We start from the raw sequence: 27189 nt of genomic DNA, 5'->3' as shown, positions 1-27189 counted from the left end.
GTTAAAATACAAGCAGTGAAATCTTAGATGCATAAATGCATGTTATATACCGAGTTTTCACTTACAGCAATGAACTTCCACTTTTATTGAAGCATTCAGAGGACTGAGAAAGGATTAGTAATCTATAGCCCTATGTTACAAAAGACTGGAAGGAAATAGTCAAAATCTTCTGGCTTTGAAAAACTTGCTGTTAAATATTTCTGGTTTAAAAATTCTTCAAAAATCATCTGGTTAATTCTTCCTTATCAGTTATAATACTTCCTTTTCAAACACAATTTTAAATATTGTCATGGGTTTAGATCATGTTTTTCTGCTACACCAAAAATGAATATTGTAAACCCAGTACCTCTCATCACATGCGTATAGCTATATCTGGCCCCTTTAGTAATAAATGCAAGTTTCTGCTATTTGTTTTCCTTTTCTCATTGGTGATCATATACAGCCAAGAATTTGACTTGGTGGTCTTCAACACAGCCAAGAGAGAATAGAATTTCTTACCATATGAGAAATAAGAGACTGGCTGATCGTGTGACTCTCTTGAATGCAGAGTTATTGCAGGTGCCTAACGTGGAGAGTATTTGTATTATTGTCAGTGTAGGAAAGGAAAATGAAAGGACTGGTCTGATTTTAAGACATCTAGTTTAGTTTTGCAGTTTCAAAGAAGCATTCAGATTGAAAGCCCTCCTCAAGGCATGTCTTACTTCAAAATTAAATTGGATTGCTTAGGACTTTGGCCAGTTGAGTTCTGAAGATCTTAAAGTCTTTTGAAAATCATGCTATAGTATGTCTCTGCGTAACCTCTCCCAGCGCTTAACCTTGCTCCCTGTAAAAAGCTGCCTCCTTATGTCCAATTGGAGTTTCCTTTATTGCCATTCGTGACTGCTGTTTCATCCTGCTGCTCTGTACCTCACAGGAGAGCCTGGCTCTGTCTCTTCTGCTGTTCCCTTTCTGGTACCAGCAGACTGTGATTAGACCCCTACTGTGTCTTCTCTCTCTTCTACAGGCAAAAGACTCAGCCTCTGCAGCCTTTCTGTGTATATCAGATCTTCCAGCATACATGGCCACCTCACTGGCCATGCCCCAGCTTATTGGAATATCGCTGAACGTGATCCCATCCCTACAGTGCGTTAACCACTCTCTCCAGTATGGTATCATCTATCAACTTGCATACTGTCCTACTGTTTGCGTTGATGACAAAGATGCTAAACAGTATCTGTACCAGTATCAACTCTTGAGAAGTGTGGTTCCCAGAGTCTTACAGTCCAATCAGACTTTCACTACCTTGTGGTCCATCCAACTCATAAGTCCTTAGTTTGGCTATAAGGATGCTGCTGGAGACCATGTTTAAAGCCTTGCTGAAGTCAAGGAAAGATATCTGCACTGCTCTGTTGGTCTACATCTGATCGTTTCATCATAGAAGACCAATTGGTCAGGAAGGATTTGCTCTTGGTAAATCCATACTTGCTATTTCAGGTGAGGCTGTTGCTGTTCATGAGCCTGGAAATCTTTTCTAGGATTTGCACTATAAATCTGGTAGGGATTAAAGTGGGGCTGACCAGCCTTGTATCTCTGTGGATCTTGCTTTATTCTGTTTTTGGAAGATGTACATGGTTTGCCATTTTTCAGTTGCTGGGGAATTCCTCTGCTTCTTTAATAGATGGCAGTCTGTGCTTGCAGCCCAGAAAGCCATCTGTATGCTGGGCTGCATCAAAAGAAGCATGACCAGCATCTTGAGGGGGGTGATTCTGCTCCTCTACTCCACTTTTCTAAGACCCCACCTGCAGTACTGCGTCCAGCTCTAGGGCTCCAACAGGACGTGGACCTATTGGAGCAAGTCCAGAAGATGATCAGAGAGCTGGAGCATCTCTCCTGTGAAAACAGGCTGAGAGAGCTGGGCTTGTTCAGCCTGAAGAAGAGAAGGCTGAACCTTAAATACCTTAAAGGGGCCTACAGGAAATCTGGAGAGGGACTTTTTACAAGGGCATATATAGTGACAGGACAAGGCGGGGAATGGCTTTAAACTGAAAGAGGGTAGATTTAGATTAGATATTAGGAAGAAATTCTTCACTTTGAGGGTTGTGATGCACTGGAACAAGTTGCACAGAGAAGTTGTGGCTGCCCCATCCCTGGAAGTCTTAAAGGCCAGGTTGGATGGGGCTTTGAGCAACCTGGTCTAGTGGAGGTGTCCCTGCTCATGGCAGGGGGGTTGAAACTGGATGAGCTTTAAGGTCCCTTCCAACCCAAACTATTCTATGATTCCGTAGCAGGGAGTATTTCCCTGGTGATGGCAGTCACTCCATTCAACACTGCTGAATGCGTCCTGTCCCATTTTGTATTTGTTTACCTACGTATTTCTAACAAGTCTGAAAGAAAGAGAGGGTAGAATATTTATTTTACCAGTAGGTTGAACAGATGTTCTTAAAAACTACTGAAAGCCAGTAAATGAAGATTACCAAATACAGAAGCCATTAACCATTTGAATAAACTAGCAAGGGAAGTGGCTGATAATCCATTTCTTTAATTTCTTAAAGCAAAGCTAGTCCCTTCTTGGACCATACACATTAATCAAACCTCAGTCATTAGGCTTACTACCAGAGAAAGTGAATGGAGTCTTTAGTCTTGCACATGGCTCTGTTACTTAATTGTTCCTTCTTGGTTAGAATCTATGGAGTTACTGTTGTGATTGTTTCCTCAGAGGAATCTGCTCTTCAATAGTTTTGATTTAATGGTGGAAAGAATCGGAAGAGTAAAACAATAATAGTTTATCTAATGTTGTACCAGAAGAGAACTGACAGATTCTAGTTTGTGAAAAATTTCTTTCATTTTTGAAGATATGGAATCAAAAGCAAAGTACTTTAGCAAGGCTTTTTATGGGAATAAAGCTTTATATGATGTGTCTTTCCTACACCTTCTAGTGAACAGATGGGTAGTAATCGATTATGCATACAATTGGGGCACTAAAGAAAACGTTGTCATTTTTTCCCCTGCTAGCCATTTATCTGTTTAATTCTTTGACAGAACAGAGGAAATGTACCTAAATGTTCTGTTTTAATTAAAATGAAAGTAAATTTATTAGTCAGGGAAACTCTGTGTTCTGTTTGTGCTTGGGGAACAGAACAAACATATGTCTCTGCTTCACTGTTTGTCACCATCTAGGATAAGGTTATTTCTTGTTGCTTATTTAGTCTATGGAACAGATCATCCTAGTGATATCCTTCATTCTTATTAATTCTAAAGAATTCTAATGAGCAGTAATAAGTAAATGGCAGAAGAAAAGCACATCTTGAGTAGCATTCCAGTAGGTGTTGTTTTAAAAAAAATCTAAATAAACGGCAGTCACGGCATTTCCCAAATTGGAATGTAGTTGGCTGGTGGAACTGGAGTGTTTCTTCAAATAAAACCACAGAGAATAAGGATCAATTTGTTTCTTAACTGTTGTTTCAATTTCTTCAGTTGTCTCATTGCATGGCTAGAGGAGTACAACGGGGATGAAGGGCGGACTTTTACCTTGTTGGTATCAGAGATTTATCTCCATTGGGATTTTAAAAACTTCCTTAAAATCTTACGATTTCCCACTTGCACTAATCACACCAGAGGAGGTCATACGAGAACCAAGGCTGGCATTGCAGAATAGGAAGGACACTGTGCCTCTACAGTAACCCTTAGTGGGGGAGAATCCCTGTTGGCTACAGTGCATGAAGGCTGCCTTTGGTGACTATGCTGTATGTTCTTTAACCTTGTTTTCTCATTTGACATTTATAAATGAAAATACTGACAATCTAAGAATTTGGAAATGACTGAGTTTATCTTCAGCTTCTTCCTCTTTCAGAAACCTACCCAGATTTATCCTTTTTCCTGATCTCATCAGAAACTAGGTTAATCCAGTTAATAGAAGCATCGGGATTAGATACCAATTGACTCTACAACCCTGTACTAAATACAGTTGTCCCACAAGCTGTAGCTGATTTAGCTCTGCTGAATAGTTCAGTAATTTTCAAAATTCAACTTTCATCCTATGTTACTGCTTAATATAATTACAAAATATATATATGTGTATATATATATGAATATAACTATAAAATATAACTACTACAAATACATTGCAGATTTTTCCCCTGTGGCAAAGGCGGCCAAGAGCATCCTGGGCTGCATTAGGAAGAGCATCACTAGCAGGTTAAGAGAGGTTATCCATTGCCTCAGCCCTGGTGAGACTCATCTGGAGTGCCAAGTCCAGTTCTTGGCTCCCCAGTACAAGACACATATTCATGTACTGGATCAAGTCGAGCAAAGGGTCATATAGATGATTAATGGATCGGAACATCCATCATGTCAGGTGAAGCAGAGAGCTGGCACTGTTTGGCCTGGAGAAGAGAAGGGGCTAGGTAGATCTAAGCAGTATGTATAAACACTCAATGAAGGGGTGAGGATCAAGAAGAGGAAGCCAGTGGTGCCCACTGACGGGGCATGAAGCAGTGAGCACATACTGCTATATTTAAATATATTGATCCTGTACATTTTTCAAGGAGCAAAACAATATCCGGATGCATCTTCATATTGGCAAGAAGTGGTAAAAAGAATAACTGATTGACATATAGATACAATACAGGGGAGGCACGGGAGGGATGCCTGAATTCCAGTGAAGATTCTTCTATAAAAAATTACCCAATTTTCCTTAACATAGCTTCAGCAGATTCAGCATTATGGTTCAATGGAGAGGATATTCTCACTTCAATAGAAATATCATCATCTTGTAACATTTTAGGGTTCTCTTTCTTGATCTGCTGTTAGCCTACTGAATGCTGAGTCTAAAAGAAGCAATTTCTTTATCTTAATAAAGATAAGAAGTACATAAGATGCCCCAGAAATGATGTTCTTATGATGATATTACAAAAATCTGTCTTTAGAATGTCCCGGGAGCTTTGCCTGTTTGGTATTACTAACCTCTAAGAAAAAATTTATTAAAGCTCCTGTTACAGTGGTGAAGAAGACAGTATCTCATTATCAGCTCTAAGAGCCATAAAATTCCACCAAATATAAGGTTTGTTCATTTGAAATCAGACATCTTCGTAAACAGCTGATATGAATATAGAGTATCTAAATAACCATTTGCAACCAATCCAGAGAGAACCTTGACCTGTCAGGAATTTAATATCAGCTTGTGAATGAATAAAAAGATTACTTTTGTCTGTAAGTAGTTTCAGAAAACATCAGGATATTTTCCTTACCAGGTTGAACTTAGAAAAATGTTGCCTATTGGCATGTAAACCTTACACAGTTACCAGGAAGCATCCAATTTTATAGTGGTCACTGCATTATATAGAGTTATAGGGTTACATTGGTTTCCTAGGAAACATCCCAATTAAGCAAGTTTCTTGATTGAATGGTCTCTACTATATATGCTAGTGAGAAATTACACAGGATGGGTAGGAAGATCTACTAATGTCTTGAGTCAATCACTGCAGTGCCTTTAGCTGAGACTTCTTCTGTGTCTTTCCCTTGGTGGTGTGATGCAGAGACTGAGAGATTGAAACACTGTGCGATTCTTTTGTTTCCCTTTCTGAAATTCCTGTGCTTTCCTGCATTTGCAGAGGGACTGATTAGCTCAGAGTTTTATGGTAACAGGTAGCAAAATGCCAGGTATTATGTTGTTTTCTCCAAGTCCTGTCATATGTTTTTACTTACCTGTCATTTCATGCAAATAACTAAGGCAAGTGACTATATTATCACAAGTTTTCTGTGACTGGCAACTGTTATGGCATCATATAATCTAGGGAACAGCTGTTGTTGTTTTATTAGAAAATACTCCAGTGATGCTTAGTGTAGATGGAGCCAAGGCAGTATCAGCAGCATTGCCATTCCCTCTGTGATCAGTATTGTGTAGAATTTGCTAACCTGTGTAAAAAATTTATTTTTTCTAATTGACAGTTTCAATTTTTTAGAGAAAATACATGGCTTAATCCTACTCCCTCTGAATATCTGTGCACATTACATTACCAAATTAAAAAAAACCCAAAGAATATACAAAGAATATTACAGTAAGCAGGATCTGAGAATCCACCATTCTTCATCAGGAACAGGAAGATGGCTTAGTTATGTGTTCCTCCACTAGACAGAGTTAAAAATTTCTGTCCCACCATTTAACCATTTTTGGTTAAAAACAAAAATTTTGACTGCTGTGATCAATGTTGGTATGCTTTTCTATTAGAAATCTAAACATAGGAAAGTAACAATATTCTCAATACATTTGATTTCAAAATGACTTTTGCATTTTTTATGTTTTATTGCTTTTAGGTCCTCTTCTACATAGAAATAGCACTGATATGGTGATTCAATTATGTCCAGTTGTGAGGCATCACCAAATGATATACATTATTTTTACATCCTACTTGACATATTTTACTTTTAAACTGTTGATTGCACTTATTAAAACCTTTTTAGACTATAGAGTTTGTAAAGAACTGTCATTAGTAGATCACATACTAACATCGAAGAAAATGCATTTTTGCATATAGTAGTAAGAATATTAATTAACTGTGTGAATAAAAAAATGTTTATGAATAAGAAGAGAAATAGTGATTGGAGGAGTGTCATTGTTCTCAGGCATATTGCTGGGACCGGTTCTTCTGCACTGCAGCTGAGGACAAAGATAATTATTTAATCTAGTTAAAAAGAAAAAAAAAAAACCACAAGCAGTTACGCAGCCAGTGTTAACTGCTACTTGTTTTCAGAGGCAGTGCTATTCCTTTTCATGCATTGTGAAATCGGTGGCACACAGTGGTAGAATATGTTTTTTACCCTTCCACTCTAAGAAAAGGGAAGTGGTTTGTACATAATTTGTTCGTAAGACTGGAAAGTTGCTGCTGGGGGTGCAGGTAACTGGGATATTCCCTGGTGCTTTTGAACAAGAACGTGAAAAATCCCGGTACAGTTCTTCTCAGTGTGTGAGCAGAGGTTCTTGGCAGCAACTGTGCTCATTTTCTTCGACTGCAGCTGTTTAGAGGCACTTGCGTAAAAACAAGGAAGAGTTGGACTGAACTTGGCAGCATCCTTATCCCAATATGGTCTTAGCCATTCCTAATGTATTTAAGGTACAGGAAATTGTAATCTATAAATGACCTAGATTTTCATTACCTTATGTATTAAATGATCCACTTAGTCTTTTTATAACAGGTTGAATGTTAGCTGAATGATCACTTCTCTAGCAGTTACTGCAGATGATCAATACAACGTTTAGCATATTAAGCACCAACAAAGAGAGACTTTGCGGGCAATATCGTATAAACAATAAACTGGAGCTGTTATCTAACAAAGAGAATTTCAACAACAGATAATAGTTTTTTTGTTTCTTCTTTTCAATCTGTAGAACTTGATTATTTTTTGGTACAGCTAAATATACTTTCTTCATAATAGTCCACCTCCACGTCAGTATTGCTTTCTAACTAACAAGTCCACCAAGTTGGAAGTACTAAAAAAGCTCTTCTTTTTTTATGCCCGCAGTAATTACAGTCACCAAGAATAATAAACAAAACAAAAGAAGAACATAGCGACTAAGGACTCAAGGCTAGGGGAACTTCTGAATGTGAATTGGCAAAGCTCTGTGTTTTTGATACCACTGCTAAGAATTCTGCTGGGCTCCAGTGGGTAAACCCTATGCACACAATGACTTCGGGGTTATACCCAAATTTCTCTGGAATCCTCTGGCAATACTGCTGCAGTCCCAGACAATAATTTCATTTTGGGGTTCTTTTCATGAGGGCTTTTTTTTCCCTTGACAAATTTTAGATTTTTTAACATTCAAACTGATGAAAGGATCAACCTAACATCAATAACAGCAAATCTCAGTATTTAGTCCTAGAATGTAGGCTTAGAAGAAATGTCAGAGTTTCAGTGAGGCTATTTTTTTTTTCAAACTGTCAGCTTTTTCCTTGAAAAGTTGGCATAATTTTTGAATTATTAAGAAAATCTGTGACTAATTTTGTACCAAAATCAGCCGTGCAATACTGGTTATAATCTCTTTACACTGATGTTCTTTGCTCCTGCCTAAGAGAAGTCTCTGAAATATGTAGATATTAATGTATATGCATGTATTTATTATATATATACAAAAGAAGAAAGAACTCTATAGATTTTCACTTTTTAAATGCTTTTCTGGAGCATCAAGACTTCTCTCTGCTTGTCATACTTCTTATTGCAGAAACAAATGAGTTGATGACTTACACTCTTGAGTATCTGGTGAATATTCAGAATTTCACTGAAAATTGCTGAAAAAACCCCCAACATAAAATAAAATGTTTTGTTTTCGGCTGTATTCTTGGGTTGTTACACCTAAGCAGCATTTCATCCAGTGGTTGGTAGGCTGAAGGATAACCCTGTATTTTGCCTCTTTCAGCAGTGAGGAGGGTGTCTTTGGAGGGTGTCTTGGCATGAATTCTTTTTCATGTGAAATTGGGTGGATCTTCAAAGAATGAAAGGGAAGGGGTGCTAGTTCATCCCTTTTTTCCCCTCCTCTTTTTTTTTTTGTTTTTTTGTTTTCCCTCCATGTTACTAATGTAACTACCTCCTTGACAAGGAGATTCAAAATTTGCTTCTCCCGTAGTGCAGTAAAATAGTGAAAGCATCTGGATAAAAGGAACCCATCCCCCAGATCATGAGATCTGAATCCGGAGCTATGCAAAACCTAACAGAAGTTGCATGAGAGAGAACATTCTGAAGACTGTGTATTAAAGCATTGATTCATATGTGCTGCAGTTGTAAGCCAGAGGACATATAAATAGCAAATTGAAACAGCTTCTATTTCATTCTCTCCAAGAGCTTACATCTCCCAAATTCAAACAGCTAGCTGCTTCTTGCCTTCAGTTCCCTCCCCTGCTTGCAAAATCGTTTTGAATGTGTGTAGCTGAACAGCTCAGAGTGATTTTGTTTGGGAAGTTCTCAAAATTGAGCACTGGATTTTATTCTGACTTTGATTTAAGTGATCTCAGTGAGCAGTGTTGTTCTTCCACCTTATCTGGTATAACAGCTTCCCTTCTGGTTATGTTAAATTGTAGAATCACTCTTTTCAGCTGTCCTTTCCCAACCTAGATCATTTATACCTTGGATACTGCTTCTGACCCGTAGTACTGGTAACCAGTAGATTTCTCTTCTTCCATCCTGCCAGGGCTCTGGGGCTCAAGCACGCTTTGGTTTTGGGGCTCATTCCAGAGCACCTGTACTGCTGGCCAGAAGGAAGGGACTTTTGCACCAGCAGGGCATGTGCCGGGGCTTTCACTTGGATGTTCATTACCTTTTAATACACTGCCTTAGCAGGCTGGATAAGCAGAATCTGTCACATTTGCTCCATTACTGAGACCCTGAACCAGAAGAATGCCATTAATCTTAACTCCAAATAAGGTGTATTTGCAGCAGAGATGTTGCAGGAGGTCCAGGTTTTTGAATTACTTTTGCATCAGCCAGTCTGCCTTGAACCACACTAGCCTGAAAGGGCATAAATTTTCCACCAACTTACTGTTCAAAAGGCAGGAAATTTTTCAAAGAGTGGCAGGGGGCAGGTGGCCAGTGTGGGACCTCCTGTGCTGGAAGGAGGAGCGGAGAGGCATCGTTGGATTTGCATCGTGCGGATTGCTGTACAGTGAGCCGTCAGCTCGCTGCTCAGCAGCCTGTTACGACTTTGCACGGAAAGAGGGAAATTTACCGCCGGCTCGCCACGCCGGTGCCGCGCCGCCCGCTTTCGGCCGTGTGCCCATTCCCTGCGCTCCCCCAGCCCGCCCAGCCCTCTCGCGTCTGGCCCTGCTTCTCGGCCCCGCTTCCCAGCCCCGAACTGAGGGGCTGGCTGTCGCCGAGCTGGAGCCGTCCTTCTTCAGCAGCGCTAGCACGGAAAGAGGGCTTTCGGACAAAGATGCGCCTGTGCCCGTACGCACCGATGAGATCGGTACTGACGGAGGGATGCGGGGCTGGGTGCGGGACTGGGTGCATAGCGCGTTCTCCCGAGTGCCGGGGCTGGTGAGCCCCGAAGTGCCGGGGAAGGGGAGATGCGGCGGGGCGGGGGGGGACGGGGCGGGGGGGAGGCGCAGCCAATGGTGGGGGCCGGCGGCGCTGCAGGAGCGGCGGGGCGGGGCGAGGCGGGGCCGGGCCGGGAGGGCCGCGGGGCCGGTGCCGGGGCCGGCCGGTGCCTCTAAGGACGGGGAGCAGCCGTGCCGCCAGCACCGCGGAAAGTCCCCAGTGCTTCCTCTAAATTAAAGTGCCTTGTCACCAGTTAGGGCAAGTCAGCCAAGGTAAGGCTTAAATAAAATGACACTTTATAAATAACGTGGCAGCGTGGATATTGGTGGGCAGCGGTGCTGCTAACACAGCCGCCTTCGGAGCCGTGCTAAGTGCTGCGTGCGGTAGCGCTGTGGCAGTGGGTCCGTTTGTGTGTGCGAAAGTTCCCTCTGGTCTCGGCAAGGCTGGCCCCCGCGGTGGCGGGGGTCGCGGTGCTCCCCGAAGGGAGCAGTGCGGGAGGGAGCTGCAGAGCAGAGGCAGGGCAGGCAGCGGCGCGCTGCGAATGTGTGGTGTGCGGCTGTGCCGACAGTGCCCGCGGTGCGTGTGAGGGTGGTCTGCAGATGCCTTCTAATGGGGATGGCAGGCAGGTCTGGGGCTCAACTCACGTATGTGAGCCTTTCTGTACAAAAAGCATGTGATGTTAAACTGCATGTGAAGAAAATGAAGCCTGGTATGCGAGTTAGATTTTTTTTTTGTATTATTTTTATTGGTCACCGTGTCTGTAATATTACGTGATCACCAAGGATTGCAACGGCAGCAGAAAAGACGACTTGCAGATGTACCTTTAGCTGCTCGTTAAAGCTTAAGCAGTGACCCAACTTTACTTGTGTAAAGGACACTGTAAATAATGCACAGCCAGAAATGAATCCTCTCTTCATTTCTTCCTAGCCCACCACTGTGGATTCCTTCCTAGTGAACGTGTGCCTTTAGTTCATACCACATTTTCACTAACTGCACTGCCTGTGGTCTGGAATCCAGTATTTTTGCAAGCCAGGAGTTCCTCAGGATGACTTCACTAATGTGTCTCTTTGAAAACAAGGTGGTCCTGAACCTCCCTCTGTGTGCATGTGTCTCTGTGTGCCTGTTAAAGAGAGAGGCTGGCTTGTGTACATGAGTGACAAGATACAAGGAGAACAGGGTGCAGAAGCCAGTGAAACATGGCAAATGTACACCCCTGCATGTGTTAGAATCTCTGAGTGGGTCTCTGTAAAGCAGTATGAACATTTCTCGTATTTTAATGTAGTTCATCGTTCAGATTAGGGTTTCAGATAAATCCAATTTCATGAACGTCAATGCCTCATTAGTTTTTCATGATCAAAAGAAATACAATGGAAAACACAAGTAAAATTATAACTTCTATTAGCACAGGTGATAAAATCACTGCCTCTGTTCAAGGTACAGATGCTATTTTTCATTCCAAGACACTAAGCATAGCTTCTACATTTCCAAAGCTTTACTTCTGTGCTGCAGTCAATCAGATACAGTTGTGTGAAAACACAGGAGCCTTCTGTCTGCAATAATTGCCCTCCTGGATGACAGTAAGTGTTTGTCTTTAGGGGAAATAATACATTAATTTAAAACTTTGGCATATGTTTAGCATTTTGCCTAAATGCAAAGGTAAGAAGACTGATTTAGAGAAATAACCCAAAGGCTTCCCTAACCTACTCCACTGCCTTTGACAGACTGTTTCATTTCAGACTTTTCTGAAGAAGACATGGTACGTTATAGTTTCCTAATGTAAGTTAAGGTGTGCCTTTAAAAAGAAAAAAATAAAATAAAATTTAGGTGGACCCCTGGAAACAATGTAATAGTTTTCTGTTGCAGATGGTTAAAATCACTGGTCATCCTGCTTAAGGACTCCAATGGATAACTTTGTTTCATCTATGATTTATGATTTCTACTTGACAAAACAGACAAGTAAGGGGGGGGGTGGGGGGAGAGAAATCCCAAACCAAAACAAAAGCAACCACCAAAGACCAAACCAACCCATTTGCTGTTACCTGCTCCTTCTAAAAAACGACAGGAGAAATAGTGTGCCAGACAGCACTTAAGTTTAAATAGGAGCAGATCCAGTGCACAAGCATGCCTAAGAGGGCACTGTGTTGCTGACTGAACCATTTACAGATGAGATTCAAAACTAAATGGCTTCCACTGTGGGCGCTGAGGATCTTATAAGGCTTCACCAGCACAGGAGTGCTAACCCTGCTGTTAGGACAAAATGCCAGTGGAAGTTTTTATGCTTTGACCAGTTTAGTTCCCCAGGTAATTTAATTTGAGGGCAGCATTCTTTACTGCCTGCATTAAAATTGTTATCTAGTGGTTTTGTCCTGCAGTGCAGACACTCTATCTCAACCACTTTGTTGGTGCATGCTGTGCTAGCTCATGGTGAACATTAGCTAGTTCTGGTGAACATATGTGATGTTATAAAACAACTGGGGATAAATGTCTTAACATCCAAAATAAGCTTGTGCAAGCACGCATGTGCATGCCAGAAAGGTGCAGTTTTTACTGTACCAGTACTGATATTCCTGTGGTGTGTAAGATTTATGTAATACCCTTCAGGGAACAATCTGTATTTAAAAGTTATTGCAATATTGGTTTTGTTGTTTGTTTTTTGTTGTTTTGTGTGTTTTTTGTTTGTTCGTTAGGGGTTTTTAAAATATTTTGTCTCTGAACTCGATTTAACTTCTATCACTGGTTTCAGTAAGGACTGGATATTTATCAACAACTAGAAAGAAACACATTTAAAATGTAAGTAATTTAGTTGTTAGTTCTCATTATGGTTGTATGGAAGACTTCAGCCTACATCTCAGGCTGATAAATTAAACTTGAAGGGTATGAAAAATCCTGTTCCATGTGTGCAAGCTCCTGCTCTGGTTAAGAGCTATGTTTCTGTTAATACAAGTAGTGCTGAAAATTATCACTCTAATCAGATCGAACCAAAGCAGCTGAATACCAGTGAGTCATCTGTTCCATGCAGATGAACATGAGCTCCTGCTCAGACAGTTAACAGCTAGTTAGGTCTGGCGGACCTGTCCTGCAAAGGGGCCTAAGCTAAATCAGCCATCGTGACATGTAGCAATGTAGGCAATATAAAATGAAAGTGGCAAATCAATATAAAATGATCCTATTTATGGAAGAGATTTTATTCATCATCTTCTAGAGGGAGGAGGTGCATATATGAAGGTCATAAGCGGTAATAATATGAAAACTCCAAAATTGCCTACAATGATTTATGTAATCCAGCAAGTAAATCTCACTAGCTTTAATTAATGTAGAAAACTTATTTTCCTTGGTCAACAGTTTAAAGAATATAGAACAGCGATAAATCAGGGTGAGGGCTTTAATTTCACCACTTACTTGATGGGCATCATAGACAAGTCTATGAAACACTCTGTAACTTCTTGTATGACGTGAACATTGCATGGTAATTACAGAACGAGTATTGTACAATGTTGCTTTAAAGAAATATTGCAGTGCCTAATACCTAAGTGTGAGTGTCCCCATTACTCTGTAAATTGGTTTTGATTATAAACATGATTTTGCTCTCAATTTCCAGCAGACAAAGCTACATGAAATTTGAAAATTCAGTCCAAGAACTGAAGTAGAATTTTTAAGAAGTTTCTGAATTGGGAGCTGAGAAAAAAGATGTCTCCCGTAAGGGAGAAGGAAGACTGGCAGAATGAGACTTTTTTTTTTTTTCCTCCAAAACCAGGCTTTGTCAGACAAATCATGGATACTGAGATGCTTTTAATAATGTACCATTAGTGTTTTGGACTGGTCTTAATATGCAGATGGAGAATCAACTGGAATTCAGATGAAACTAGTTGAGCATTTGAAGGGAGCGAGGTAACACTCTACTTGGTACAGTTACTACATTCCCTTCAAATCCCCCACGTCTCATGCATGAGCCTAGTCTTGTGTTCGGATTTGTTTGGTTTGTTGTTGTTTCGATTTGGTTTGGTTTTTTTTTGGGGGGGGGGGAGGGGAAGTTGTTGCTTTGGGGTTGGGCTTGTGGGGTTTTTTTAAATAATGTTTTTGTGCATTGAGCACAACCAGAATAACGTGGTCATGTAGCTCTGTAAGTAACTGATAAGCAACTTGGTGGCCTTCACACATCTGCAGTTCTTGTATACCGAAAATACATTTATCAGATGTCTGAGGCCTGTAAGAATTGTGATTCTGCATGATGGCAATTGCTGTTTATATTTTTGTGGAATTACTTCAAACCTGAGCAGAGTTAAGGCTGGGTTTGTTATCGTAGAAAAGGCAGAACTTTATTTTACAATTACAGGCTCGACTTCTGATTCTTTATGAAATTCTTCACTTCTTTTAAGCAAATAATCTTGCAAGGGGGAATATATTTAGATCACGGACATATTTTTCCATCCTCACTCTACCTTATTTAGGTTTCAAAATCCTAATCCTGTGCTTGCGTGGACAGATTTTAAAAGATGTTTGCAAAATGTCATATAAAAATACCAAAGCTAGCTCAAATACTGGCTGCATTTCTACCATAGGACTGTAGCAACCTGTGAGATTTTTTTGGTCTGTGTGGTACTGCACAGTCTGTAATGTTGAACCCTGAAAGTACTTTACAAGAGGGATCAGTCACATTGGCTTGTCAGAGGGAAGGAGTGAGGTGGTAGGATGGGCATGCTTTTTCTTAGGATGGACTGCTGGAGGTGGAACTGTGGACTGCTGTGCCCTTGTCGCGTTCCCCCGTCAGCTGGAGGCACAGGAATGGGCATTGCAAATTGGCCAGCTTCAGGTTTTTCATGCGCTACAGTGGGTTCTTGAGTTGCTTTGAACTGGTCTCTGGAGAAACCTGCATCTCCCCGCTGTGACATAGATAGCTTGAACTAACGTATGTGTCTAAATGTAGGTGGTCTAAATACTGCCCATCATGTCTTCTCCTTGTGCAGTATTCCTGTTGAAAACAACCAACTGTATGTGGTTGACTCCCTGTTCTGGTATTTCCAGCTATTTCACAAAGTCACAAGAATGGTTTGGGTTGGAAGGGAAGATCACCTAATCTGCACCCCCTGCCGTGGACAGAGACATCTTTCACCAAATTAGGTTATTCAGATCTCCATCCAGTCTGATACTGAACACTTCCAGTGATGGGGTATCCACAACTTCCATGGGCAGCCTGTTCCAGTGTTTCCATCATGCACTGTATTGGTTCGTAATTAATTGCCGTTAAGCCCTTATAGCCATGGTTATGGATGCATATATGGTTACACATCCATGCACGTATTCTTTAGGAAGGTACAAATAAATGGAAATCAGCTTTTTTAAAAAAGAATGATGCTCTGTACTGTTAAAAGCCTGCAAAAGTTACTGATCACATTGTGTGGCAGTACAGTGAGCTATTCTTCGACCCAAGTCTGCTTATTTTCACTGATGGGAATGTGCATTTCCATAATTACATTAAATGATTTATTTTGAATTCTATGAGTAGACCACTTAACTGAAGGAGTAATACATTGTTACACCAAAGTTACACATCTGGATTTTAATTCTGTTTAATTCATGTCTTATTCTTACTGGGTGGTGAGAGAGCTACAAATGAAAATATTTTGGTCCAAGTGACTACAAAGTGCCTTTCATTATCAATAAGTGTGTCCTCCCCAGAGGAAATACTTCTTGTTGTGTCTTCTCCTTATAAACACCATTTCTGTATAGAGAAGTTGTTCGAATGAAGCTTAAGATGACACTTGGAATTGGGGCAGGGAGAGAAATTTCTCAGGCTTGGATTTCTGTCTAGGATTCGATCAGACTTCCTATCATGTGCTGCTGTTGATGGTACTCAAATTGATAGAATATTTAAACAAAAATAAAAATTGTCAACATAGAAACCATCTCTGTGATAGTAGGACAAGCATTGGAGATATCCAGAACCAGGTTTGAGATTCTCTGCCAGTGAATCCTGCACTACTTGCAAAGTACAAGTGCTCCTTCAGTAGAGACCTTCCTATAATTAGTAAAAATTTTAATAGTTTAACAGTGCTGGCAGGACAGGGAAAGCATTGCTGTTAATTTTGAGGGTGTTGGTGTACGTCTGCATGTGTTTGTGCATATTTGAAGGATAAGGTTGTTGCTAAAAGGAGGTAGCTCCTTTAGTTTGTTCAGTAGTGAGAAATATTTCATTTGACTTGAAAAAGGTATTTTTAACACTGGTATATTATATTAGCACCTGGGAACTGCTGACTCTTCTAAGTGTAAAATCTTGGCTTTCAGGAGAGGTGAAATAAAACTAGGGCATATGAGCAGCACTCATGGAAGCTATTAACTGCCCATGGGAACTGCCAATATATAAAAATAAAAAAGGAAAACTAATTTATGTCTGGATTACAGTCCTCAATCACTATTTCTTTAATGTTTTACATTTTGTTCTTTCTCATAAATAATAAGCCTTCTTACTGGAGTCATAAAAAACCACCTACACATCATTTATTACATGTGTCCTGGGTTCAGCTATAGCAGTCATTTTTCTCCTGCTTAGTAGCTGGTGCAGTGCTGTGTTTTTTAACTTTCAGCCTGGGAACAACGCTGATAACACCGATGTTTTAGTTGTTGCTAAGTAATGTTTATTCCAACCAAGGACTTCTCAGTCTCATGCTTTGCCAGGGAGGAGGGGAAGCCGGGAGGAAGCAGAGACAGGACACCTGACCCAAACTAGCCAAAGGGGTATTCCATACCACAGCACGTCATGCCCAGTATATAAAACCGGGGGGAGTTACCCGAAGGCCCAGATCACTGCTCGGGTCGGGCTGGGTATCGGTCGGCGGGTGGTGAGCAATTGTATCCTCTCCCCTTGTTATTTCACTAATCGTTATTATCATGGTGGTAGCAGTAGTGGTTTTTGTTATACCTTAGTTGCGGGACTGCTCTTATCTCAACCCGTGGGAGTTGCATTCTTCTGTCAAAAAGAACTGTCGTGGTTGAGCCCAGCCGGTAACTCAGAACCACACAGCCGCTCGCTCACTCCCCCCCCCCCCCTTCTTCCTCCCCCCGCTCGGAGGGATGGGGGAGGAGAATGGGAAGAATGCAACTCCCACGGGTTGAGATAAGAGCAGTCCCCGCCAACTAAGGTATAACACAAAACCACTACTGCTACACCAATGATAATAACGATTAGTGAAATAACAAGGGAGAGGATACAATTGCTCACCACCCGCGACCGATTACCCAGCCCGACCCGAGCAGTGATCTGGGCCTTCCGGGTAACTCCCCCCGGTTTATATACTGGGCATGACGTGCTGTGGTTATGGAATACCCCTTTGGCTAGTTTGGGTCAGGTGTCCTGTCTCTGCTTCCTCCCGGCTTCCCCTCCTCCTGGCAAAGCATGAGACTTGAGGAAAGTCCTTGGTTGGAATAAACATTACTTAGCAACAACTAAAAAACATCGGTGTTATCAGCGTTGTTCCCAGGCTGAAAGTTAAAAAACACAGCACTGCACCAGCTACTAAGCAGGAGAAAAATGACTGCTATAGCTGAACCCAGGACAACATGCAATTTCCACACACTTTGCTGACAAAGAAAACTTGTTATATATTTGGTGTTCATTAAAGCACAAATTATTGCATTCATATTAGGGAACTGGAGCTGAGAGATACCGTCTTGCCTATTAAGCTAGAGAGATCTTGGATATTTTTGTATTTCCATGGCAGAATCATAAAATGGTTTGGTTTGGAAGGTGTAAAGTAATCAGTTCATTCAGCATCGTATGGTAAGTTGGGTTTTCTTCCTGTTTTCTTCTTTATCTTTTTTTTTTTTTTTTTTTTAAATTTTGGACCATCTTCTTTTAGAAAGAAGTCTTCTTTTAGAAAACTGCTCAAGAAATGTAGTGTTTGTTCTTAGTGATTTTCAGTGAATGCACAACTAAGGCTTTGAAATACATAGCAAATACGATAATACAATAGCAACTGAGCTATGTATTAGAAACCCTTCTGAGTGGTTTTGGAAAGTGGTAAGACAATCTGCAAGCAGACATATGTTTTCAAGTGGTGCTCAGCATTTCTGGCTGGTTGAGCTTCTTTCGGAGTCAGGTAAAGACTGCAAAGTATTCACAGTGTAATTAATTCATACAAGGTCAAGTGTTTCCTAAATAAACTGGATTCATTTCTTATTCTGTATTTTCTCAGCACAGCTGTCTTAGGCATAAGGTTCTCAGTGCATTAGCACAGTGTGTGCCCCAGAGGTGCCCCAGGGAGCAGCACGAAGGGAGTGTGGTTACTGTTCCTGGAGGAGATGATATGACCTGCTGCCAGAAGTGCCTTCAAGCAGCAGCAACCTCTTTCCAGGCGTTTACCAGGTGTATTAAGGGCATGTAGGCTTTGCGTGGGCTATAGACAGGGAGTGGGTCCCCTGTGCTGGCAGAGTACTGTGGATCAGTCCCTGGCTTGCTGCTGAGGCATAAACTGGCAGTGCTTGTGGCTCGTGTGCTGTAAATTGGATGCTGTAGGTTTAGAGGCAGTGATCCTGTTACATGAATGTTATCCTGGAGGAGGCCTTTCTGTTTCTGAAACATGCATCGTGCTAATACCAACCATGTTTTATACTGTAAGTGAAAAACGTAGCATTGGAGACCTCTTGACCTCTTAAGGAGGAGTCAGTAGATGAATGTGTTTTACCAGAGAACTGAGCTTCTGAGAGCATAGAGGAGTTTATGGAGAATTTATGCAAGATGACTAAGCCCACAAGTAAGGCTTTTTTATACGGCTTGGTTTTGGGTTTTTTTTGTGGTGGTGGTTTGTTGGTTTTTTTTTTTTCCCTTGGGTTAATTTTCTGCCAGATTACAGAGCTGTATCATTTTATATGAAGGTTTGGCAAGTTTCAAGTCGAATACAGTGAAAATGGGGGGAGCAGCAGGCTGGATGTGGGAAAAGAAAAATAAGGTACCTTTTTTCAGTAATCCTTCTTTAGCCATGAGGCAGATGAATGGAAAAGATGACCAGAGGGATTTTCCTTTGTACACACATTTGAAAAGTAGACTCCCAGACAGAAATCTATTCAGGAGGTTTGTAAATGCCTCTCAAGCAAAGCCATCAGGAAGACTTTGTTGACTATATAGCCTTGTATTGTGACTTGAAGGCTAATGAACTTGAGCTGTTTCAGACTGTATAAGGTCAGGTGAGGACTGATTTCCTAAAACTATTAATACTCGCTGTGCTACTGAAGTTAGTTTGTCTTGTGTTGTTACATTATTGTAGTGTGTTTTGGTCAAATGTACTATGTCATGTCAACATGCCTGTATGTTTTCCTGGTTCTGAACTGAGTCAGAAGCTTTTTATGGTTTTTTTAAAAGAAAAAAAAAGGTATAACATTCTTGGAGAGCAATGAGTTTACTCCACAGGACCATTGTGTGATAATTATTGCTCATTACATTATAATGAGCACTTGCTCTATTCATTGTGGTGCTTATTATATTTTAATGAGTGTTGTGACACCCCTGCAGAGCGAGACTCAAGAATGTCCCTGTGTATGTAGCTCATTTAAATGGATATGTTACACATTTTGGAACTTGTGTGAACATACTTGTTGCAACATAGAGCTGTATTTTGCTTTTAAAAACAGGGTATTAGTTTTCTTAACTTTGCATGAACCATGGTTGCAAGCATTCATGTGCCATACCAGGTGAAAGATGAGTGGTTTTATTAAAAGACTCTTGTATTGAAGGACAGCTTGTAAATATTTTGTTCAGAACTTCATTAAAATTAAAGGTCATGAGTTAATGTGTTTTAGTACTCAACCCCCTCCAAATCTACAGCTTTCAAATTCAGATTTTTTTTTTTTTTTAAATATTAATAAAGTTTTAAGTAAGCTTATGGCACCTGTCAACTAAGTAGAGGAACTTTAATTTAAAATTGGCTTTTGTCTTCTGAGAATCATCAACATTCTGGCTTCACTGTGTCCAGGAACTAGAAACTGAATGCCACACAAGTTGATTTGTAGACAAGGTCTTAAGCCTGTCAGTCTGTCTAGTCAATTTTTGTAAATTGCTGTGATCTTGCTTTGACACCAAAGCTTTCAGTAATGACATTCCTGTAATGTCCACATACAGTGTTAACCCTAAAGGGAAACACTTTGCTCTGCTCTATCATCTCCTGATGTTGCCACACAAACAGCTTCAAAAGAAGGCAAACTCTTTGAAAAATACTGCTCTATCAACATTCAGACTTGAATATATGAACTGATTTTCTGATGTGGCAGAATTGTTTATTCTTTGTGAAACCTGAAGGCTGTCTTCATTTTTTTACTTTAAAAACTGCAGTATTAGTAAATTCAAACTCATAAAAAGCTCTTTAATCAAACCATACATTTAATTTATGTACTCTTCCTCTACTGTGTCACTTTTGTTTGAACATCTTTTACCATCCACAGAGACTTCAAACAGGAATTTACTGAATTTATGAGTACACAGCAATTATTGATTGGCTGATACAAACAGTAGATAGGTAAGGCTGTGAGGTCCATTATAATGCCTGATAACTCGGACGTGGGCTCCTGCTGAGTCCCTGTGGACCAGACAGTTACCAGTCAGGTGGGGAGTGTGAACCTCTGTTGCTGCCAAGGATGGGGATTGTTCTTGCTGAGTTTTTGTCTTCCTAGCTCCTCACTTTTTTTTCCCTCATGTCTTTATACTTTGTCATGATTTTTTGTACTTTTAAATGACTTCTTCAATACTGCCCGCTCTGTATTTTCACTTCTCTATTTTCATTGTAGCTACCTTAAAGCTCCAAGTTCTGTGCTCCATTTTCATGGAGTCTTCAACATACCTGACATCAGAGAAGGTTTTATTTGGAACAAAGATGGACATTTTGATTAGTTGCAGAAGCAAAAAACTTTAAATGGGTACTTTAAATCCAATTTCGCCCAATCCCTGCTATAACTGAACATGTTTTGTTTTAGGAGATGTTGGCTTATGGGCTGCACATAATGACTGGCCTTTTAAGCTCCTCTTTCCCATATATCTCATGCCAATGAAAGGAAGTGTTGTATACCTGATGTGAAGTTCTGCCGAGTAATTTTAGCAATTGATTTAAAAAAGCAGAAGAGAAAGGATAAAAGAAATGAAATTAATTCAATAAAGAAGTAACAGTATATTATTTAAGAAAGAGATTAAACCTTTTTTTGGGTATGATACAAGAAAAGAAGGGCATGACTAAACCTGTTCTTTGCTCTTCTTTGAAGTATTGTTCCAGATTACTCTAGTAAAGGTGCCAATTAGAGTCAGCTCCTTTATGCCTCATCTTTTTCTTTTCTCAAGAAAACGTAGTTAGTTTTACAGGTTGCCACATAAAGAAGTTGATCTTCTTTTTAAATCAAGAAACTATTTATGCAGTAGGTGTCTTACTCCTAAAGAGAATTGCAGGTTTAGGCCAAATAATCAGTGTTTATATTATTTTTATTATATTATGAGTTAGAGAGTTATACCTATCTTCTGCTTTGGTTCACCAGGGCAAAATGTATTTGCATACCGAGTTGGATCCCATCCTTGAGATGTATTTTGATCCTCAGCCAAGGGCCTCAGCTTTTTGCTGGCACTCCTGCTCGACAGCACAGAAGTAACTTTTGCAGTGGAGATGGCTTCTGTTGGTATTAACCTTCCTATCACACCAACCAAGGGGCTTCTCCACAGCTGCCATCATTACCCTGAAGAACATGCGCAGAAAACTTGTATTCAGGCAGCAGGTCTTTGCATCAGGGTTTACACGAGGACTTACTGAAGAAGCCTTCTTCAGACATACACATCTCATTTTTGAATGTTGAATACCTTGTCCCACCTGCAACAGCCATACTTGGATTCCAGTAGTGCTGGAATCATATTTACAGATTTATAAAACTATTCCTCCAGCCAATAGCTTGCCTCTGTTTTGTTGGGGTTTTTTTTAATGATAAGGTGGTTTCTTCTTGCTGTGAGGACTCAGTGAATTCTGCATTTCAAGTCTTTGCATAAGTTGAGGGAAACTTTTGAGTAACTTTTCAACACTTGAAAGATGCTAAGTGGAAAACATTAATCTTTTTTTATAGGACCACAGAATGTTTAGGCTTGGAAAGGACCTTATGATCATCTAGTTCCAACCCCTCTTCTGTGGGTGGGGATGCCTCACAGTAAGACTGTCTCGCCCAAGGCTCTGTCCAACCTGGCCTTGAACACTGCCAGGGATAGAGCATTCACAACTTCCCTGGGCAGCCTGTTCCAGTGCCTCTTCACCCTCACAGTAAAGAACTTCTTCCTTATATCTAACCTGAACTTCCCCTGTTGAAGTTTGAACCCATTACCCCTTGTCCTATGACTGCAGTCCCTAAGGAAGAGTCCCTCTCTGGCAACCTTGTAGGCCCCCTTCAGACAGTGGAAGGCTGCTATGAGGTCTCCACGCAGCCTTCTCTTCTCCAGGCTGAACAGCCCCAACTTTCTCAGCGTGTCTTCATACGGGGGTTGCTCCAGTCCTGTTATCATCCTTGTGGACCTCCTCTGGACTTGCTCCAACAAGTCCAGGTGAAAGTTACCAGGGTTTTGTGTGGTTTGTTTTGGTTTTAGAGTTGGTTTTTTTTTTTTCAGTTTACCTCAAAATTACTTGTCTGTTTACACCTGTTGTGTATTCTCATGCCGATAATTCCTTTGTTTCTGTTCTTTAATGCACAAATACATCCCTTCACTTTGATTAGGTTACTCTTCAAGGTATAAATAACTAAACAAATACACTGTTCTGTGTGAGATTGTTGTTACTGAGTAGATTCCCAAAGGTACTATGAGACTGGCATCTTAACATTTATTCAGTCTGATCCTCTACAGTTTACACTTTTTCAATTCGAAAGACCACATAATTCTCTACTGCCTAAAGGCATGAGAGATTTCTTCTTCTCACAAGCAAAATGAATACATATTTTCAGCTACCTCCATTTTGTTTAAAGTTTGTCTTTGAAAGCTTAGCATGATGAATTTCAAATTTCCTTTCAGGCACATATCTATTTCTTTCCATTACTTATAAGTTATACTTCTCTCTCCTATTCTGTAGTGCAGTAGAGGATTATTGAACTCCTCTTTGTCAGGTAACTCCAACAGACTGCAGTACTACTTTTTCTTTTGAAGACCTTTTTATACCTATAGTGGCTTGTGGTATCTTTGATGTTGCCTAATTGGAATCTCGGAAGTGAAAAAATAAATAACTGGAGAAGTGAGCTGCTTGCCTAAGGTTGTACGTAAGCTTATTTTACTTTCAATCGTTCTTCTATTCTTACACCTTATGGCCAGGTAACCCTCTAATAATTTTGCTTTATTTATCCCTATCACCTGGATTTGAGTCTCTCAATTATCTGTCTCCCGCACCTTGAACAGAAGCTCCTGAATTTGCATTTGTATTTATGCATGCTCTGAATCTGGCTCAGAACTTTTAACTGGCCTCTTTTTTAATGGCTTGCCTTTCTTGAACAGCTCTTTTTCAACCTGTCTCATCTACTTGTCTCACCTAGTTTAAGCTTAAGTTTCTTAGGACAGGACTGTCTGTCTTAAAACTCCATATAAATACTGTTCCCACAGAAAGCTCAGTAGAAGTCCTGCATCTGGTTTGGCATTACCCAGCGCAATGCTACGGCCCGGCTGCCAACCATCATGTGGAAAAGGACGTGGGGATCCGGTGGGCAGTGAATTGCAGGCAAAGCAGCTGTGCACTCTTGCAGCAAGGACAGTTTCCCTGTGGCTGGGCACAGCTGGTGGGTTGGGGCAGGGGATTCTCCTCTTCCATTGCAGTGGGACAGCTGTGCCCAGTTTGCAGTACTCCAAAGCAAGAAGGAAGTCAAGACAATGCAGCATTGAGTGGGAGGCTGCTGAGCTGCTGGAGGATCAGTTTTGCCAGGAGATGAGAGAAAAGACACTGCAGGGAGCTGGTTGCAGGAACAGTAGAGGAGTCAGAGCTAGGCTTTCCTAGCTCTGGCTAGGAAAAGGTGGGTGCACAGCAACAAGGCAGGAGACGATGGCCACAAGTGGCAGTGAAGGAAACTCCCATTGAATGTAAGGAAGCAGCTTTTCAAAGGGAGTGATGTTAAGCACTGGGACAGGTTGCTTAGGGATGGACCTCCATCCATGGAGGTTTTTAAGGCTTGTCTGGACAAGGCTCTAAGGCAATCTAACCTAACTTGGAAGTTAGCCCTGCCTTGAGGAGGAGTCTGGACTAGATGATCTCCGGAAGTTTCCCTCAACCTATATTTTTGCTTTTATTGTCCAGTCTGCAGTCCTATTTTATGGAATCATAGAATGGTTTGGGTTGGAAGGGAACCTTAAAGCTCATCTAGTTCCAACCCGCTGCCATGGGCAGGAACAGCTTCGATAGACCAGGTTGCTCAAGGCCCCATCCAGCCTGGCCTCAAACAGTTCCAGGGATGGAGCATCCACAGCTTCTCTGGGCAACCTGTTTCAGCGTCTTAACCACCTTTATAGTGAAGAATTTCTTCCTAATATCTAACCTAAATCTACACCGTTTCAGCTTGAAGCCATTCCTGCTTGTCTTGTCACTACAGGCCCGTGTAAAAAGTCCCTCTCCAACTAGACATTGATAGACTTACTTCTGGAAGATACCTTTTTATCTGCACTGATTATTAAGCTGAGTCCCCTTCTTCCAGAAACACTTTGTTGTTTTTTTTTTCTGTAGACAGTTAAGAGTATCTGTGGAAATGTAAGAGCATTAGTGAATGGGGAAGGATAAGTAGAGCTTGCTTGTTATAAGAGCAGAATCGATTTATAGAGTTTGACGCCTTTAAGACCAAAGGAGAAGAGGAACCTGCAAAGGTGAAACAAAATGGTTATGTCATCTTAGGGTAAGATACAGAAAATAAAGTCTGATTACCAGAAGGACCAAAGATTTGTTTGGTGCTGGAATAGTATCTGAACGAATGAAGTTGAAGCCCTGAAGCAAAATGACTGAGATGGACAAAAATGTTCTAGAAAATAATAATGAGAAAAAGCTTCTTTGTGTGCCTGGATTACTGCTTTAATTTTTAAGATAACCCTCTTATGTAGCAGGGAAGAATTTATAAATTTCTTCTTCTGATTTCTCTGAGTTTAGAGTTACTTTTTTCCCCTCAAGTGGCATGCCACTACAATTAAGGATGTTAATTTACAGCGTGGCCTGGCAAAACCTACTAATCTCTAGTGCTTTTCTCAGTGTTTTGGGGCCTAGCTGCATTAAGCAAAAGGGAGCACCAACTGTCCTGAAGGACTGAATCTGCTGCTTCACCTTTGTGCGTTTAATATTTTCCTAATTTCCAATGCAACTGCATTTGATAATCCTAAGTAAATGCTACGTGTGTAGTGCATTGTGCAACCTTTGGAGAAATCTCAAATGACCTTAATATTATCTTCCCCCAGCATATGCTAAATAGCCTGGTGAAAAATAGGTCTTTTGCAGATGGATGCAGAAAAGAGTGTGAGCGTTGCATTAACCAAGATGCCATCTTTTTCATTATTTCTGATCTTTCTCAAAAAGAACAAGACCATGTTATATGTTTGTCTGCTTTAAGTTCTGTGGGAATGTGTTTTTAAAACAAAAGCATTTTTGAATTGTTTTGCTAAGTTGATTTCATCTTTTAGTTTTAAATTTCCTTTATCTGGAACGTGAAACCTGTTCTTTGGCAAGGAATGGCTCTGTATCAAAGATTACTTTCTGTTATGATTTGCATGGACTACTGTATTTCATCTTCTCTCAAACACTACTGAATGTATCAGCTGGCACCTGATGGAATTGTAATTCAGTTCAACTGCCAGCTCTGGCCAGCTCCTTCAAAATAATAAAGTGTTTCTATTTCTTAGAAGCAGCAGGAATACTGTATCCTTTCTGCTGTTGCAGTATCTCCTAGAAACCCCTTGTTTTTGTTGTCCCTCTTTAGAATGAGAAATGGTAATTCAGAATTTTTCTTCCCAGCATAGAAATTGAATTAGAGTATGTTCTATCCCGACAGAAATTACGAAAGTAGCTGTTTCACTCTAACCTTTTCTTTCTTTTCTGTGGAAGCAGTTTGTCATGTATTTGAATTTATTACAGATTGCTGACTGTAGAGAAAGAAAATACGGCGTCTCTCTGGTGTTTATTAGTGACTACCTGTCTTTGTTATAATTTGAAATGTTAAGGATGCCAAGTTAGCATCTCAGTAACATTGCTTTGCAGGTGCCTTAATATTCACATCTGAAATTTATGATCTCCTGTACAGAAATAGGCATACAAACACCTGCTAATCCAGTTACTGAAAAGGGACTAAGTTAAATGAGTATTTCCCATTCTACCTCAGTAAGATCTTCTTTTTCACTTCTAGGTGTTGCGAAATGAGCAGAGAATGAATTTTGTTTGAAGTAAGCTAAGAGGAGAAGCACAGCCGTCTGGCTAGAGCAGTGATCTGGACCCCAAGAAGAAGGTGAATTCACTGTTTCCTTACTCTTTGCAACAGAGCAATTTTTAGCTTGTGTAGCAGGCAGCATTTACTTGCATTTAATGATTGATCTTGGTTAGATAGTCATCCAAAGAGGCTGAACCACTGCCTGATTTTTACCACTGGGTCTGTGCAACTTGGTAACATGTGCTCTTGCAGACAGGCTTTATGTGTACCCAGCTCATAAGCTCTGGAGCTGGCTGTGTTGGCTGTAAGATGACTAAGGAAGGGGAAGAATTGGGAAGCCCCAAAGTAAAAGTATCTGGACTGTCTCTTTAAGAGACCCTTCTCTCAGTTGCATAGTAAATTTTAAAGGCTGCTGGGTTAAGTAAGCACTTCATGTCGGCTACTTTCTGTTATGAATGTGGCCGGGTCCTGGAATAAGTCTTATCTTGTAAGAATATAATTTTTAGTAACCACCACCACCTGCCCTGTGAAAATCCTTCTGGTTTAATATTTTTACTGGTTTTGGCTATTCTGTAAATTTAAGATAGCACAGAAAACTGAGGAGTTTTGTTCTCTATTTTTAGTTCCATAAGACAGAGGTTTTTTTCTTAAAGCCATAGCCAGTCTCTTATAGAGTTTACTGTTGTGTCTGTGGTATTCTAGTACTACTTTTCTCTCACCTATCCTCCAAAACATTAAAGCTGTGGTCTGAAATGCTGTCTTGGTTGCCACTGAGCTTGGTGGAAAGATTACAGCTCTGAGCCTACCTCATCTGCT

The 27189-nt window shown here is 40.6% G+C and overlaps 1 protein-coding gene across 11 annotated transcripts in view; it reads left to right on the top strand.

The window, feature by feature from the left end:
• The window catches only part of CDH18 (cadherin 18), a 513966-nt gene that overhangs the window by 256245 nt on the left and 230532 nt on the right, over window positions 1-27189 (top strand). For 4 of the 11 annotated variants that reach the window (XM_030500750.1, XM_030500758.1, XM_030500767.1 and 1 more), the window contains one exon: window positions 26353-26451. The exons of 1 other annotated variant lie outside the window; for it this stretch is intronic. The gene's annotated coding sequence lies outside the window, so the exon portion shown is untranslated. Of the gene's footprint in view, window positions 1-9839; window positions 9929-10122; window positions 10272-26352; window positions 26452-27189 lie in introns of those variants that run through there. 6 more of the 11 variants (XM_030500714.1, XM_030500732.1, XM_030500786.1 and 3 more) reach the window with 5 other exon arrangements.

Source organism: Strigops habroptila, chromosome 1, assembly GCF_004027225.2.
Source record: "Strigops habroptila isolate Jane chromosome 1, bStrHab1.2.pri, whole genome shotgun sequence".
Lineage (NCBI taxonomy): Eukaryota > Metazoa > Chordata > Aves > Psittaciformes > Psittacidae > Strigops > Strigops habroptila.
Note: the sequence above shows the minus strand (reverse complement) of the source record. Positions and strands in the feature narration are given on the sequence as shown.